We start from the raw sequence: 16,777 nt of genomic DNA, 5'->3' as shown, positions 1-16,777 counted from the left end.
AGAGTGACATTAATGGCACTGAAGCTCTTTTTTACGCAGATTTGAAATTTGCCATGGAGACAGTTCTAGTCAGCACAAGTCTTGTTAGGGTTGCTTTTCTTACCACCCAGTAAAACATCGTAATTCCCATTTCTCTTTTGAGCCACACATTTCCAGTGCTTACAGCGTTTGTGTGTGAGCTCTATATGGTAACAGGGGCTCCACTGTGTCTTGTGAGCAGACATTTTTAGTCTTGTGCTTCAGAGGCTGCTCCCACTGTCTTTCCTTGTGGAATTGCTGAGGTTTAAGAAACTTGTATCTCAGGGAAAGTGTTCATTGAGTTCTCCACATTGGTTCCAACTGTAAAATCACCCTCAATAAACTCCTGCATTGAAAGCTACTTTGGGGATTTTTAAGGCCTGTTCTCTGAGAGGCCTATATAAATTTCTCCAGAAACTCTCTTTTCTCCACTTTGAATTCTAAAATCTCAAGCATGGGTGGCGCAGATCTGAACAGCAGCTTGGCTCTAGTCTTCGTGCCCACCCACTCTGTCACTCTGAAGTTTATCCATTGATTATTTTTGTATCTGATTCCATGGACAAGCCACATGAATTCAAAGTTATTGTTCTTCAGTCCAGTTTGCACTTAAATGTAGAATTTGGGGGCATCCCAATTTTAATTCTAGAACCTTACTAGTGTTTTGTAGTGCAAAGCAGTCAGCTGTCCTACATTCTAAAAGCAACAGCTACGTCCTGCCTTCTAATAACTAAGAGGTGTGTCTACAGAAAGAGTTATTTCTCTATCACGAATCCTTGTTCCAGCTCTGTCCCACTAGCTTCTGCTGATACCCCACAGTCTGCAAATGTCTGCCAACGGCACCTCCAGGGTAAGCTGTAGCAACCTACATCCCGGGGGGGCAGCTTTGCCGATGTCCTTGTGACTTTGCCTCAGAGAGACGCTGAACAAGTGCTGTTTGCTTGAAGTCTCATGTGCTTGCAATTCTACCTTTATGAGGAGGAGCCACTCACCCATGGATGGAAGAGAGAGAAACTACATGCACTCATCGGGGTCAACCTCCACACGGCCAGCTTGACTTAGCAGAGCAGTGAAAAGCTGACTGCACCCCTGTAAAGGGCTGAGCATTTACATAAAAGCGTCTATAGACCATGAAGCAGGGCTGCATTATGCCTTTTTGTGACCCCTGGGTATTTTGTCTTCTGTGACTCCTGACATAAAAATTTAAAAAATATATTAAAAAACATCAAAACTTATAGTTTACGCCTGCACTGATATAAAGACAAATCCAAACTGGATTATATCTATTTCTTTTCTTCAGATTTTAAAAGATGAAACATTTCCTGGGGCCCCTAAAAGTATCATGGCTTAGGCATCATGCCTACCTACTGAGTCTACAGTTGGCCCTGATAATAGGTCACCATACATAATGTCGAAGCCCCAAGCCCAGGCTTTGATGACTCCATGTTGGGCTTTGTTCCTTATAACTTATTTCATAGTCATCCTGGCCAATGTAACAAAATGATAAGGTCTCGAGGAGCTCCAATAAGTAATGCTTTTTATCTCTCCCAAAGGAAGAAGACAAATAGTAAGAAAGATGGGGGTCAAACCATCACTTTTATTCCCAGTAAAGGCTAGGTTGAAGGATACCATCCATTTGACTCTTACATTTACTCTAAGAATTAGGAGACATTATCCATCCAGTTGCTGGCAGTTCTGGAGTGAAGCAGATTGCTCCATGGTGCAGGGGAGAGCTTGGTCCTGGAGGAACAGCAGAGAACACCTCCTCCTGGTAAGACACTGGCTCCTAAGACATAGGACATAGACTAGAGGTGGACATGTCCAGGCTTTTTTCTCCCCATACTTAACAGATTAGTCTCTCAATGCAGGGGATGGGAAAGAGGGGAACTCAACAAAGAGTGGGAGAAACAGATTGAACGAGTTCCTATACTTACGGAAAGCATCAGCAGTTCCGACAAAGTATTTGCCTCAAAAGAGCCCATGTTAAATGTTAAGAATATCTAAGAGTTCTCAAAGGATTGGCAGGCTAGCAGAGGAATTACACTTTATATTACTTTCATTTATTAAACATATTCTACAGGCAGAAGGATGAAGGAATGAAGCTAAAGCTCTGTGCCATTTACTCAATAAACTATAGTACTTATTAAAAGGGTTATGCCAACATCCTTTGAAATAAAGGTAATAAAAATACTTGAGTCTTTCCTTTAATATATGCAATACAAGAATAGGCATTGATTCTTGGTGGGGTTTCATAAACAATTACAGTATATATAAAATGTAAGAAAATGTAAAAATTCTGTTGCTAGGTTGAGTAGCATTAAAAGTGGACAAACAACTAAGGCAGAGAAAAGAAAAGTCTGACAAAATTGGCCTTTATTATTATAGAAAGATTCTGGTCAAACTCCATCACATCTCTGGTGTTCATTGTTCAATAAAAACAAGTTCATTGAGGGCCTTCTATATGTCAACTAGGAATACAATGACAACAAGACATCCTTTAGCCTCACGGAAACTACGTTCTTGTATGGTAAAACAAAGTGGGCTCAAATGGCTCAAACACTAAAAGGAAATTATACCCAAATTTTAATCCATAGCTTTCCCAGGGAAAACAAACAAACAAAAAATTATTTACAGAGACTTGAGAAGATAAAGAGTAAACTTTGAATTCTTGGGAGGACTATGAGCTAGTAAAAATGATTCTTATTGGGCCTCCAGGAGTCATGAATATCATTATCAGTTGGCAACCCATTTTTCTCTTTCACATCTGTATATAGATATAAAAATACACTCTCATAAATAGACAGTAAAGAATTACCATAACCAGGTCACAGTCAAACAGAGGGCAGCTTTATTCCCTAGTTTAATTGGAATAAATACCCCAACGACATCCCATTTCAGGAACTTTTTTATATATAAAGTCTTGAGGCTTTTTGCTTCCTCAGTCTTGTCTCATGATAATCCACTTTATCAATTAATGTCCACTGGGTCAAGATGCATTTAGTCTTAGTGGAGTGTTGATTTGTTTCATCAATAAAAGTCTGGGGAAGTTTGCTAATCAGATTTATGTTATAGGCCTTGTATAACTGTGTGAGGTGACCTTGTGAAGTAATTATCATGTAAATCTTCTTCAAACAGATAGACTTTCCAGTAACCACACACCTATATGTCAAGCACTGTTTTTAATTCATTTCTTTTGTCCTTATCTTGTGCCTGAATAACTCATTAGTAGGAATAGCTCAATTGTTAATTTACTTATTGTTATTATAATTTATCGCAACAATATTGTGTATTTCTAGTAAGACAGTTACTGTAATAATTCTTGTACTTTTAATAGTTACTTTACAGTTGCTTTGATAAATTATTAGTGTTAGTCATTGCTACAATGTCCCTGAAATACATCATACAATCATCAGTACACATGTATATGCAAACACACACACACACACACACACACACACACACACACACAGCTGGTTGAAAACTTGGAAAAGATTCTTTCCACAATTCCTTAAACTCAAGTGAGGCATTTAAAGAAATAATTCCATAAATTATACTTTCTGGCAATCCAAATGCTAAAATTAATTGTTGGTTACAATACAGCTTTGAGATAAAATTAGAAATTCTTGGAGTAATTTTGTAAATTTATTTCAAAAGCAGATTTTATTTTTCCCTGTTGGAGTGATTCTCAAATATCAATGTGTTTTCTTAGGTCCCTTATTTTTTTCCACAGGGATTTGGGTGTCAGTGATGGGTAATGCCAAGTAGCGTCACTTGAGACTCCCAGTGACTTCCCATTAATAATTTTATGTAGTGTGCCCAGATATGTCATACATAATGTGACCGTCCCAGAAATAAAAGTGTAATTTCATCACAAAAGCCAAAACTTGTGTCAAGGGCTCTAAACAGATTAGATTCCACAGTTTCTTTTTGGTCATCGTTTTCGCATCCTGAGAGGCAACACTAATTTGGAATCCACACTGTCCTCCATCCCCTCCGGACTGAGGCATGAACATGTGTCTTGTTTTGACCAATGATATTTGAGCAGATGTATGTCACCTCTGGGAAGCTTACAGCGCCAGTGCACAATTCACCACATTCCCTCTTTCTTGCCTCAGCAAATCTGGAAGCAAGAAATCACTTGGCTTGGGAGCTTGAATGAAGACAATATAGAATGGAGCCTCCCATTACCCCAGCAGGGAAATACAGAGTAAGCAGTAAACCTTTGCACTTCTAAGGTCACCGAGGTTTTAACATTGTTACCACAGCATTATTTAGCTTGTCTGACTGATACAATCGACTTGATCAGCCTGAGCCAGGCAGTCATGAAGCTTCCATAACGTTGAAAACATGCTAAAGATTTATATTCATTCATTCAATAAAATTTATCAAGTACCTACTATGTGCCAGCACTGTGTTAGACATTGGCAAGGCAAGTGTGAGCAAAACAGGTTTCCCCTTTGTCATGGAGCTTATATTCTTGTGGAGAAGCCAAGTAATAGTAATTTAAAAGATAAATAAAGACTGTAATGAGTGCAATGTAGGAAATAAATGCAGTGTTGTGACAAAGAATAACAGCGATTACCCACAATTAGGGAGGTGAGGGGACATGGTTTGGGAAAAGTGATATTTAAGCAGAAACCTGAAGAATGAGAGAGCCAGCCTCATTAAGAGTTGGGGAAAGGTATTCTGGGCACAGGAGAGAAGCCAGAGGGTCCTGTGGCAGTAAAGGATTTTGGTTTCCTAGGACCTGACAAATGGCCACTGTGCTGGAAGTACAGGTGAGGGAAGTATATGGCATGAGATGGTATTGCACAAGTGGGCAGGGACCATTGTTGTGGGGCCACGGACAGTAGACGCTGTGATGTACCACCCAGATTCCCCTTCCGAGTCGAAGCATTGCTTCTCCCAGCTAGTGGTGCTGCCTGCTGACTGTCCTCAGCTGGCAGACCTCTCGGGAACTGCCTTGCTTCCTACTAAAGCCCTGCATGACAGGCTCCATCCCAGAGACTTCTTGAGGAACCCAAACTGCAACATCACAGTAACTAAAGGGATTTTATTCTAAGTTAAATGGAAGGAGATTGAAAGGCTTTCATAAAAGCTGGTGTGTACAGAACTAGAGAGAGCAGGAATAGCACCAGAGGGCTAGTGAAAACATAACAGTCCAGGTGAGATGACGATGGCCCGAACTAGGGTAACGGAAGTAAAAATTGAGAACAGTACATCAATGCAAGATATATTTAGAAGTGGAATTAATAGAATTTTGGCAGCTAGATAGTGAAAGAAAGAAAGGCATTGAAGAATAACACGAAAACAATGGCACAATGAAATTTTGGAGATAATAGTAGCAGAAAATTTAGGGCACCAGAATCTGACACTGCTTTGTGAAGCTTGGATGCAACTGTATAAAAGAGAGTACTGAGAAAAGACTCCAGTGCTAAATATCTTATGAAATATATTTGGATTTTATTTTAGAATATTATTCCCCCCAAAATATGTAATCAGTATAAACTTAAAAACACAGCCACAGATGATTGATTTCCATATTTTGGTTCTGTATATTGCATAGTGTTTGCCTAATGAGTTATTGGCAATTAGTTGCCATCTGGCACTTTGTAACTAAGCTGAGCTTAAACACTGTAAACTGAATTACCAAAAAGTAAGAAAACATGGTTCATGTTCATTTTAATGCATCAGCAGTTTCAGAAATCAACAATGGCTTGGTATTCCAGAAAATAAACATGTACTGATAAGTCTAATGATACAAAATGTCATTTTTAAATAGGTTATACAAGGTCAGCATTTGTGCATGACTGGAATTAAATAGCACAGGTAGAATTGTTAAGGGAGTGGCTGCAGACCAGTTTTGCTTACAGTGTGATCTAGAAGGTACTGCTGGCACCAGTGACAACTAAAACTACACTGCCTCTGCTGTAATACCAGAAGCTGCTTCACCCATCCTCAAACTTAGAAACATCCACGCTTGCAAATATGGATGTCAGCTCCCTGTTTTCTCATGTAGACAATCAAATCAAAGGTTCATTAAGCTGTATCTGATTGGTGAAATATAAGTCACATGTCTGTACCTTGTCAGCAAGGAGTTCTGGGAAATGTAGTCTTTTGGATGCTGTGTTGGGGAGGCAGAATGCATAGTGTGGAGACTATAACCATAGAGAGAAAGCATTGAAAAAATTTAGGTAGACACTGACAGATGTCCACTGTAATTAGCATTCCTATATCTTCTCTCAGGATTAAGCTCTATTGAGTCCATCATCAATATACTCAGTTTTTTGCTGAATAATACATCCTGACAACTGAAGTGATAAATTTAGAAAAAAGGATTGCAGATGCTTGATTTAGAATGTTCCTTATGAATAATGATTACTTAAGAATCTGCACGAATATCTTCAGGAATGGGTCAACTGTTAACCTGCTTTTTGGCAACATCAGATATGAAAAAGACTTTCAATAAAACTATAATTGGTTATTTAAGCTCACTGGAGAGGGTTGCTGCTTAAGAGATTTGCTTATAGTGCATCAGATCTACACAGATGAAATGCTTCTTTTCTAATTCCACCGGGTCTTCAAATAATTTACTCCTAGGTGAATCAGACACAGTAAGGAATCTTTCCATGAGACATGTTTGGGTACCAGCCTCAATAGCTGGGCTCAGTATGCTGGCATTAGGGTTTTATAGCTTCTTTGCTTCTAGAATTTATCTCTCTGCATATGAATTTTCAGAAGTAGGCTGATTGCCATCAGTCATTGTCGTGTCTTCCAAAGCAGCTTTTTGCAAACTATCTATTACAGTTTCTGGTAGGAAGCTCTGATTAAATCCTTTCAATAATGATAGAGAATTTGCATTCTATTTTCAACTTTCTTTTCAACAGGTTCCCTTCTTTGTTACTAAACATTCTTGTTTTAGGTAACAATAAAACAGATAATAAATGAACAAGTCTTCATTAAAGCAAGTCTTCTATGGAGATAAAAATCTCTGTAGCATAATGAGGATCAGATATAAAAAAAAAAACACAGTGGAAACATTAAACAAGTGTTTCATGACCTATTCAACAAGCTCTTACTCTTTAACATGGTTGGCTTAATTGAAAATTATGGGTTTTTGAGTAATCTAATAATATATGATTAAGAATAATAATTCTATTACATTTATATATACATATATACTGGTTTTGGATATAAACATATATATATATATACATACACTTATATAATGTTATTTCTAAAAAAATTTAACATACATTATTTTATTTAATTCTCATAACACATTGACTGAACAAAAGTATTGTGTAGGCTGACTGTAGACTACAAATAAAAATGTCAATTTATCTATTTTTATACTACATTATCTAACAAGTTGCCTTCAAACATTTGATATTATTAAATATTTTGATTTTACTTAGGCAACTATGACAGATGCCAACAGGTATTCCTCATTTTGAGATCTATACTAAATAGCTGTGCTGCAAATAGTAGTGCTTTAGTCCACATCTGAAAATGCATTATGAAGGTGAGCAGCAAAATGACTCACAAAATGGTAAACATATGAAGCAACCAAAAAATTTATCTTAAAACACTGATAATAGTCTACTCTTGGGGAGAGAAAATTTTTTTTCCTTTACTCTTCTAAGTTCTACTGGCTGGTCTAAAACCTAAATTGATATGAGGCAGATTAACAAGAGAAAATCAAATGTAACTACATATGTCTGGGGAATCCACATAAACATGAGAGATTCCATAGACACTCAAGGCAAAAAAAGAGGCTTATGAGCCATCCTGAGCTAAGGAGGAGGGGGTAGGGTCAGGGACCTCAAAAAGAAGGAGAGCAATTACCAGGAAGATGAAAAAAGCAAATGTTTGGTACACAAGTGTTTCCTGGGCCATATAGAAAGAATGAGACACAGACAGGAACTTTAGCAGGCTTTGCTAGGTTCCTCCCTGTCGATCTCACCTAGTTCCTCTACCTGAATTCTTTTAGGCAGTTAGGGTGAAGGCCAAAGGTTCTTCCTGAGTACCTTTGTGGCATCTTCTGTCTATGCCTGCACCTGTCACCTGAGGCCCTGGCACCATCTACCTCTAGGCCTGAGTCATCTGTATTCGCAACTATTGCTGTTACGTAGGAAAATACTTTGTCTTCTTTATGAACCATTTTGGCAAGGCAGGGGAGGGGGATTTTGAATTTTCAATATTCGTTTTCATTAGTTTATTCTGAATGCGCATGTGAATTGTTCTGAATCAGACAGTTTTCATATTATTTTGCAGTAAATAATAAACACATTGGACTCTATTCCCTAAACCTTACCCATAGAGAAAAGGGATAAAAGCCAGACAGAACTATCTCCTTCAAGAGTGGCCGGGTACTCCACAGGTGAGGGTCAGAGAACAATAGAGCCTCGCCTCTTATATACTTGAGACAGCGGACCCTCTCCTTCCAAAATGGAGGGAGAACCCAAAACCAAAACCAAAACCAAATCTTTGTTCCTTTGGGATGTGAGGGATGTTGGGTTTTCATCCTAACCTTATGGAATATAAACATGTTCTTTCTAGATAAACCCATGTCCCAGTTTTTATAACCTAGAAATGTCTCCTTGGCCTGGGCTTCATCCCTTTTGAAATGTAAATATCTAAGAGAGGACTCCAGTCATCATGGCACCTTGGGATCTTAAGGGGCCTAGTCCAGCTGTCACTCCTTTGGCCCTCTCTAGGAGGCAGGAAATGTTTTATTATCCCTTCACATCAGAGCAATTAACTAGACAAACAGACAGAGATCTAATTGTCCTGGTATGTGAAGAGTAAAATGTTTCTAGGGGAAGTTAAAGTAAACATTCACTTTCTGTATATCATACACATTTCTGTGTCTTGGGAGACTAAGGCTTTTATGGGAGCTCTGAAACAAACAGGAAGTTTTGTCCCCCCAGGGGCCTGTGTCACGTTCCCATAGCAGAACTGCTGACTCTCAAGTAAGAGACATTTTGTGGGTGCTGGTGGTTTTGTTTCTGTGATTTTTTTGTTAAAGGCTTTCCATCCACATGCATAGAAAGGCTTTCTCCTACTGCAGGAACTGGGGTGGGAAGTGGTGGTAGTGTCTTGCGCTTGCTACTCCTTCACGTAAAGCAATATTTTTTCCTCATCAGCTTCCTTGTTCTCCCTGGCTTGTTCTCTATGACTTTCATCAACACCTTCTGTTCTTTCTCTTTCTCTTTCTCTTTCTCTTTCTCTTTCTCTTTCTCTTTCTCTCTCCCCTCCCCACCCNCCCTCCCTCCCTCCCTCTCTCTCTATCTCTCCTTGAACTTAAAACCTCCAGAGCTGAGAGAAAATAAATTCCTGTTGTAAAGCTCCCCAGTCTGTGGTATTTTGTCATGGTTGCCCTAATGGACTAAGACAGCCCCTATAAGGTAATAGCATTAATAACATATATTTTTTTTTAGTTGGGGAACTGGGGAAGGGGAACAGCCAAGTTGTTGTCCTTCAGTCTTAGTTGTGGAGGGTGCAGCTAGCTCAGCTCCAAGTCCAGACACCATCGGCCACCCATCAGCAGCTTGTGGCAGCTCAGCTCAAGGTGCCCGTGTTCAATCTTAGTTGCAGGTGGGTGTAGCCCATCATCCTATGCGGAAGTGGAACCAGCAACCTAATTGCTAGGAGCACGTGCTCTAACCAGCTGAGCCATCCTGCCACATGTTGGCAGCTCAGCAGCAGCTCAGCTCAGGTGCAGCGTCACTGGCCCATGTGGGAATCAAACTGGCGACTCTGTTGCTCAGAGCTCGCACTCTTAACCAACTGAGCCACTTGGCCAGCCCCTAACTTATTTTACAAATAAGGAAAGAGGCCCAGGTAAGGGACAGTAACTCGCCAAAGGTCAAGAAGACAAGATGGCTACAAGGTCAATCAAAATAAGTTTGAGAAGATTTAAAAAATGCCATAAGCAAGAATATTTAAAACATAAAGTATATTACAACATAGCAAGATTGCTTATAATTATATTGCTGGATTAGCAATACAGGGAGAGAGAAGCAATCTTATGGGGAATGTCAAGTGGCTCAGAAGAGGCAGAAATGAGTTTTTAATCTGTGCTTTGCATCTAGACGACCTTGGGAGACAAGTTAGGGTGAATTTTCTACCTTGGTCTAGGAAAACAAACAAGGGAGTAGCTAGAAGATAAAGTTTGAGACAAGTAGAAAAGCCTGATGTCTGTACTGAGACAAAATGAGGAAAAAGAGCCCCCTATTGTATTTAGAATAAAGTCCAAATTCCTTAATATAGACTTTATATGTAGCATAATCTTAGAACTTATTATCCAAACAAGGACAGTTTGAAAGTAAAAGAAAAGACTATTTCAATTTTTCCAGTACAACATGGTTAAACCAGAACAATTCTGGGAAACATGGGTATAGCTTTGCAATAGCATCCTACATAATCTGAACAGTCTCATGCTATTTCCCCGATCATTTATCATACTGACTTTCTCTCAGCTCTTTGAACACAACCACATCCAAGCTCATTCTTGTGCAGAGGCTCAACACACACTTTTATCCTATCTTGATCGGCCCTTCTCTCTTTGCCCGGTACAAAATCTTTTGTAGTGGTCACTGTTGGTCAGTTACTCAGCAACCTTTCACCCCTTCTTTTTTCCTAATTGTACCTTGATTTTGTCCAGTCCTCCCTCACACAACCTCTGTAACTCTGGGACTCTAACCACATCTGCAGTCAGGGCAGAATACTGACTGGCAGGTCAGTCAGCATGTGGCAGCCCTCTGTCTGGGAAATGGCTTAAAAGAGAGCGTATGAGCTTGGAGCTGCATATGGCAGGAAAACTGCCAACTTATGGTTTGAATAAAATAAAAATTCGTTTCTTCTAATTTGAAAGAAATGAGGAGGGAGATGGTCGTGGGCTGGGGTGGTGCCACCTGTGTCAAACACTCAGGATACACACTGCCGTGTCATCAGTACGTGGCGGCAGATGCTCAGCCATCACGTTCGCATTCAAGCAGCAGGAAGGGAGTAGGGACACGGAAAGGCATGCCCCCTTCCTGTAAGGCCACGTCTCAGAAATTACACAAATCCCTTCCATTTACATGTCAGCACCAGAACCTAGTCACGCCGCCACACCCAATCATAAGGAAACCTGAGACACATAATCTTTACTCCAGGTGGCTATGTGCTCTGCTAAAAACTGAGGACAACGGATGTTGGTGGACAAGAAGGACTGCCGCCTTTCTGCCAAGAGTGGCTCCATCAGACTGAAGGTTAGGACTTAGTCCCTAAGTTCATTTGTCTTTCCCTCTCATGCTGCATGTGAATAAGAATGCAGGTAATCCTAGATACAAACATCATTAAGTGAGAGGGAAATAACTTTGTATTTTGTTTGAGACATCTTATAACCACAAAAAGACCCAGGCTTTAAAGGAAACTGATACTGTGGACAACAGAGCAGAAAGAACACAGGCTCCTGAAGACACAGCTGGGGCACTGAATCCACCCACTGAGAAGCCTGCTTTACTTCCCCGTGACTTACTGTGAGAGAAGGTTTTCCAGCCGTTTCAGTTCACGGTCTTCTTTTCTTGTCCCTGTTGGCCTCCCTAACCACTCAGTCCCTGTTATAACCACTTTTAGCCAACTCTTCTTTTCCTTCATGGCACTTACAATTTTGGACCATTTGTTACTTATTTAAAGTCCATCTCCTCCACTATGCTGTGAGCCATGAGCTTTACAACTAGATGTGATAGTTCATTGTCGTCTACCTAGTCAGGGAAATGGCTCACACCATGCTTGTAAATAAATGGTAACTATCCAGAAAATGATGTTGACTAATAAGCCCCGCTCATTCAGAGAGATCGCGTCTATAGGTAGAGCTGGGGAATCATTCTTTAGGTTTTTGTCATATACTATTTATTATTTCAGCTACATCCAACACCTGTTTTATAGCTTTGGCATGACCTCAGCTTTGAATACTGGGCCACCTATAGCTATAGCTTGGTCTGCAAAGGGATGACGGCAGAGCTGAGGGCACAGATGACAGGCATGGGGCGGCTTCTCTCCCACCGTCACAGGGTGCTGGTGCATAAATAGGACCGAAGCAGTTCTAACAGCCTCTTCTGTCGCATGACAACACTGAAGCAATGTCTTCCCAAACATCAGAGACCTTGACTTCTTATCTGAAGATGGCAATCCTATTCACAACTAGCTTTCAGTCCCTCAGCGCTCCTCCCGAGGGCATGTTTCTAGATACGTTTTCTTTTTATCTAACTCTTCCCCCTCACTACCTGCACACACTCCCCACCCCTCACCCCCCATCTTTTTGTCATTCTATCACTTCAGGGAATAAAAAATAATTTAAATAATTGACTTAATAAATTTATACCTACAGATAATCTCTAGTCTTTGATAGCCCATTCTGAAATGTATTTTTGAGGACTTTCTGTCTCCTAGTTTCACTGTTTCTTCATATCACCAACGGCACTAAGTTTTAATATTTATCTCAATGCTCCTTTCTTTCTAAATGTGATTATTATGTAAGAGCTTGGGGGAAAAGTATTACCGTGACATTGATAGCATAGATATAAAACTGTACTTTCAAAGTATTTGTTTAGATAAACCTGTTTCAATATTAGCAATGATGATACTAATAGCTTTCATTTACTGAGTGCCCATACTATTCCAAGTGTTACGATAGGCCATTTATATAATGTAAGCAGCAAAATGCATTTAATCAAGGAAAAGTATCTATTCTACAGGCTGCTCTAGGTTCTAAAGAATGAGTAGTTGAAATAGCTCAACAACATTAAATTATTGGAATTGTAGATTTAAAAAAATTATCATTTGCAGGTAGATAGTACTTATCATATGATTATAGAGCAACTTAATATTATATACACAAATACCGCAGGTGCCAAAAAAATGTATACACATAACTCGTATTCATCTTTTATTGGTACATATTGAGTATTACAATTTTAATAGTTTTTTTTCCTTTCTTAAAATGTGTATACATTTTTTGGCACCCTCTGTAGATTGAAAATAAACTTTAAAAATTTGATAAAGTCCACAGAATTGGGAGAGTTAAAAACTGATATTTTTTTTCAGCTGAGCCATCCTGCCACCTGTTGGCAGCTCAGTGGCAGCTCAGCTCAGGCCAGGTCTCGAACTGCTGTTGCTCAGAACTCACACTCTTGAGCGAGCTCTTAACCAACTGAGCCACTCAGCCCACCTAAAAAAACTCATTTTTAAAATTTGTATTGTATTGTATTGTATTGGTTAGAATTGTAATTATCTATTAAAAAAAAGTTTTGAGATTTGGTCCACTCACTTCACATAATCATGGAAAGTTTGTTTTAAAAGAGAAATAAAAATAGGCATTTAACGTCAGCCCTCCCACTCCCCATATATTCTCCCTCTGATCTTGTTTCCCAGCTCCTGACACATGACCGCCCTCCTCCCTATCATCTGTAGGTTCAATTCCATAGCTGTTTAGTTGGTCCTGACTGCGGAAAGGAAGATCAGCAACATCAACACCCCTGTGCTCAGGAGTTCAGCATAGCTAACCAAACATCCCTCAGTGGGATCTGAGAGCCCAGCTATGACAGCTTTGCTTTTTGAGCATCCTTAGTGACTTCTGAGTAGCCACGTGTGATCCCAAATTGTAATACATATTCCCTCCCCATTCTTGTCCCCACCTTAGAGAGGATTGCAAGCAAGTCTGCCATGGTATCTACCTCAAAGTTCAGCTTGATTATCCAACGTAGTACCTGGGAGTCTTGCCCTGAATACCCTCTGATATCTTATAGCCTGCATGGACACACCTTGCCTAATTACCATTTACCTGCCTAAAGCCTGAGTACTGCCACTATCATAAGTTCCCCAACACAGGTTCTTCTTTTTTAACCAGAAAATCATACCCAATGTGTACATGTAATATGTCAAGGTTATGTGGCTAAAAAACCCAACTTTAGAGGTAAGATTTATCAAGCATTATTCTGTAAGCATTAATGTACACGGTCAAGATATATTGCAGATATCCATCATCTACTGGTTTTAATAGCAATTGTCTCCCCAAACATTTAAATAACTTTTAAAAGATGTTACACACATGAGAAATAATTCTTACCTTAAAAACACTGATTCTAGGCTAGGTAGAAGAATCATAAGTTCACTTTAAGCTGTTGAAACAAAGGGAAGTGCAAGTGTCATGTATGTCCCTCCCTGTATTCACATCTATATCCAAAAGCTCAGTAAAGATAAAATGAAGAAATGTAGTTTGTAGACTGATTAAAGTTTTGCTTTGTCTTTATCTGTGTTTGAAAAAAGAAGACAGACATGATCTAGTCACTGCTTTCTTCGAGGGATCTTTGTGTCAAGAATCACTTGGTGTTGGAATCACTTAGGATCTTTCCCAGGAAAGTTGTCACAAAAATTACCAACTGCTAAATACAGTATTTATAGTGAAACGTGCCTTATACAAATGGGTTATGTAAATGTAGAAAGATCTGGGGGGGCTTCATGTATAACTCAGTTCTCGCATGCTGACTGTTGCCTGACTCACAACTGTTCTCAGAATACTCTTGGGGCACTGTGTCTTTCCAGCCTTGTGGTAAAATCATTGCGCATGGCAAGATCATTTTTTTGGCATCTGTTACAGATCTTATGCCAAGTCACAAGTCCTTTGCTTTTCCACCTGCTCCTAGAATATCATACGCTTATGACTGACTCCTGCAATGTAACACATAATTAAACCACAGAAGCAGAATTTGTGCTCCAAGAATTTCAGTGTTAGTAGTATATTCAAATCACTTGAATGGTGCTTTGTGCTTCCTTCCAATAAAGGATTCAGAGAAGTGTAATAGTATGAAAACTTTGAACATAGTCTAACATCCAGAAGCTAAAATCTCATAATTTCTCTTGAAACAACTTCATTTTCTTCAAAATAGACCTTTCAAAGTAAGGATATAAAGAATTCAGATGTTTCCTTATTCTTTTTTTGTCGCATATCGGTTTTTAACTTTTTAGGTATTCCCAGTAGTTAAAAAAAATTCTCAGAAGAAAATAGTAATTTTAGGTATTACTCAGATGTTTCTAACCTTCTTTGTCATATACTGATTTTAAATTCTTTTCAGCTTCACGTATGTAAATAAGGAACATGAAAGTGGCAATAGGTTCACACACAGAATATACTTGACTGAAATGATGGACTTTGCCTGGTTCGTTCCCCTTACAGGGAGGTCACAGGATCTGATAAAGCCACCGAGTGACTCAATGATAATGAACAAGCAGTGAAAGCACTTCCCATCCAATGCTGTGGATGTGTGTGGAAGCAGAAGACTGTGAAAATCAATACTGACAGGTAACTCAAGGTCAAGAACCTAGAAAAATGTATCTACATGAGTTGACATGACAAGTAGAGCCTGAGGCAGGCACTGGTAACAGAGGGGAGAAGGTAAGGGATCTGAAGGCCAAGTGGAATAAATGCAAGGTGCAACAGGGCAAAATGCGTGCGTATTAGCACCTGAGACTGGGTTCATTAATAGGACTTAGGATAAAAAAAATATTCCTCCCTCCCTTACAGAACAGAATGGGGCTAAGTTCCCCTGGGTTTTGGTATAATCCTTAAGGACATTCTAAATATGAAAATTTATGAAGTGGGAGATAGTCCTTGTGTCAGAGGTTCCCAACAACCACCTCAGGTTTTTTGATTTGCCAGGATTCATAGGACTCAGGATAGAGTCATAATCACAGTCAGGGTTTATTACAGTGAAAGGATTACAAAACACAATCAGCAAAGGGAAAATGCATGTGGGAAGAAGTCTGAAGGAAACCAGCCACAAGCTTCCAAGACTCCTTTCCTGGTGGAGTCACACAAAACATGCTTACTTCCTCCAGCAATGGATTGTGACTACACACGTGAGGTGTTATCAACCAGGGAAGCAGTAGAGACTCAGTGCCCAGGGATTTTACTTGGGAATGGTCACACAGATACCCTCTGCCTAGCGTATACCAAAATCCTAGAGTCCCAGAAGAAAAGCAGGTATTTGGAATAAACCACGTTGTTTCTATAAATGGCCTAGGTGCAGTGAGCTGCTGCATACAGGTGGGCCAAAGACAGTGGACTGGAGGCTGTGAATGAAATCATGGGGGATCCATAGATGTATCTGCTCCTTCACTTCATTTGCACTGCCGTGACCTTGATTCACACACTCATGATCTCACATCTGAACTACTGCAATAATCCCTCACCTGGTCTACCAGTTGGCAGTCTCATCTTTCTCTAAGAAATTACTTATCAGATACTCAACTGATCTAAAATCCTTAAAGGTTGCCATTGTCTTCTGGATGATGTTCAAAGTTATTATCCTGGCATCAAGCCTTCTATAATTTGTCCTTGGCCTACATACCCAATTTAGCTTTGTACTTTATTACATTTTATCAATTTACACTTTAAATGCTTATTATTTGTGTATGACATGTATTTTTTTTCCATGGAAATTTCTTCAAAAATATTAATGCCTATGGAGGGTATTGCAATTCGATTAGAATTTATTTTTAGTATCTACTATGTGCAAGGTTCAGTCTGAGATATTGAAAGAGAAAAATGTATGACCCTCCATGATGGACAGTATAATTTATAGTCTCTTTCTGAAAAACATTTTCTATTGGAGTCTCAGTGTGTCAGACCTATAACATACTCCATTGCAGCAACTTCTTTAGGTAGCTTGGTGCTCCATGGACACTTTAGATACCCCTAAAAAGAATATAGTTG

General features: G+C 39.4%; 2 protein-coding genes across 3 annotated transcripts in view; one reads left to right on the top strand and one right to left on the bottom strand.

Moving 5' to 3' along the window:
* The window catches only part of SPCS3 (signal peptidase complex subunit 3), a 58,365-nt gene that overhangs the window by 15,043 nt on the left and 26,545 nt on the right, over nucleotides 1-16,777 (top strand). The gene's annotated exons all lie outside the window — the stretch shown is intronic.
* ASB5 (ankyrin repeat and SOCS box containing 5) overlaps nucleotides 1-16,777 on the bottom strand; it is a 99,119-nt gene that overhangs the window by 71,531 nt on the left and 10,811 nt on the right. The window contains exon 2 of one of the 2 annotated variants that reach the window (XM_019651739.1): nucleotides 14,132-14,183. The exons of the other annotated variant lie outside the window; for it this stretch is intronic. The gene's annotated coding sequence lies outside the window, so the exon portion shown is untranslated. The remainder of the gene's footprint in view (nucleotides 1-14,131; nucleotides 14,184-16,777) is intronic. 2 annotated transcript variants of the gene reach the window in all.

The sequence above is a fragment of the Hipposideros armiger genome, unplaced genomic scaffold (assembly GCF_001890085.2).
Source record: "Hipposideros armiger isolate ML-2016 unplaced genomic scaffold, ASM189008v1 scaffold_165, whole genome shotgun sequence".
NCBI classification, from domain to species: domain Eukaryota; kingdom Metazoa; phylum Chordata; class Mammalia; order Chiroptera; family Hipposideridae; genus Hipposideros; species Hipposideros armiger.
This window is presented reverse-complemented; position numbering and strand designations above follow the sequence as displayed.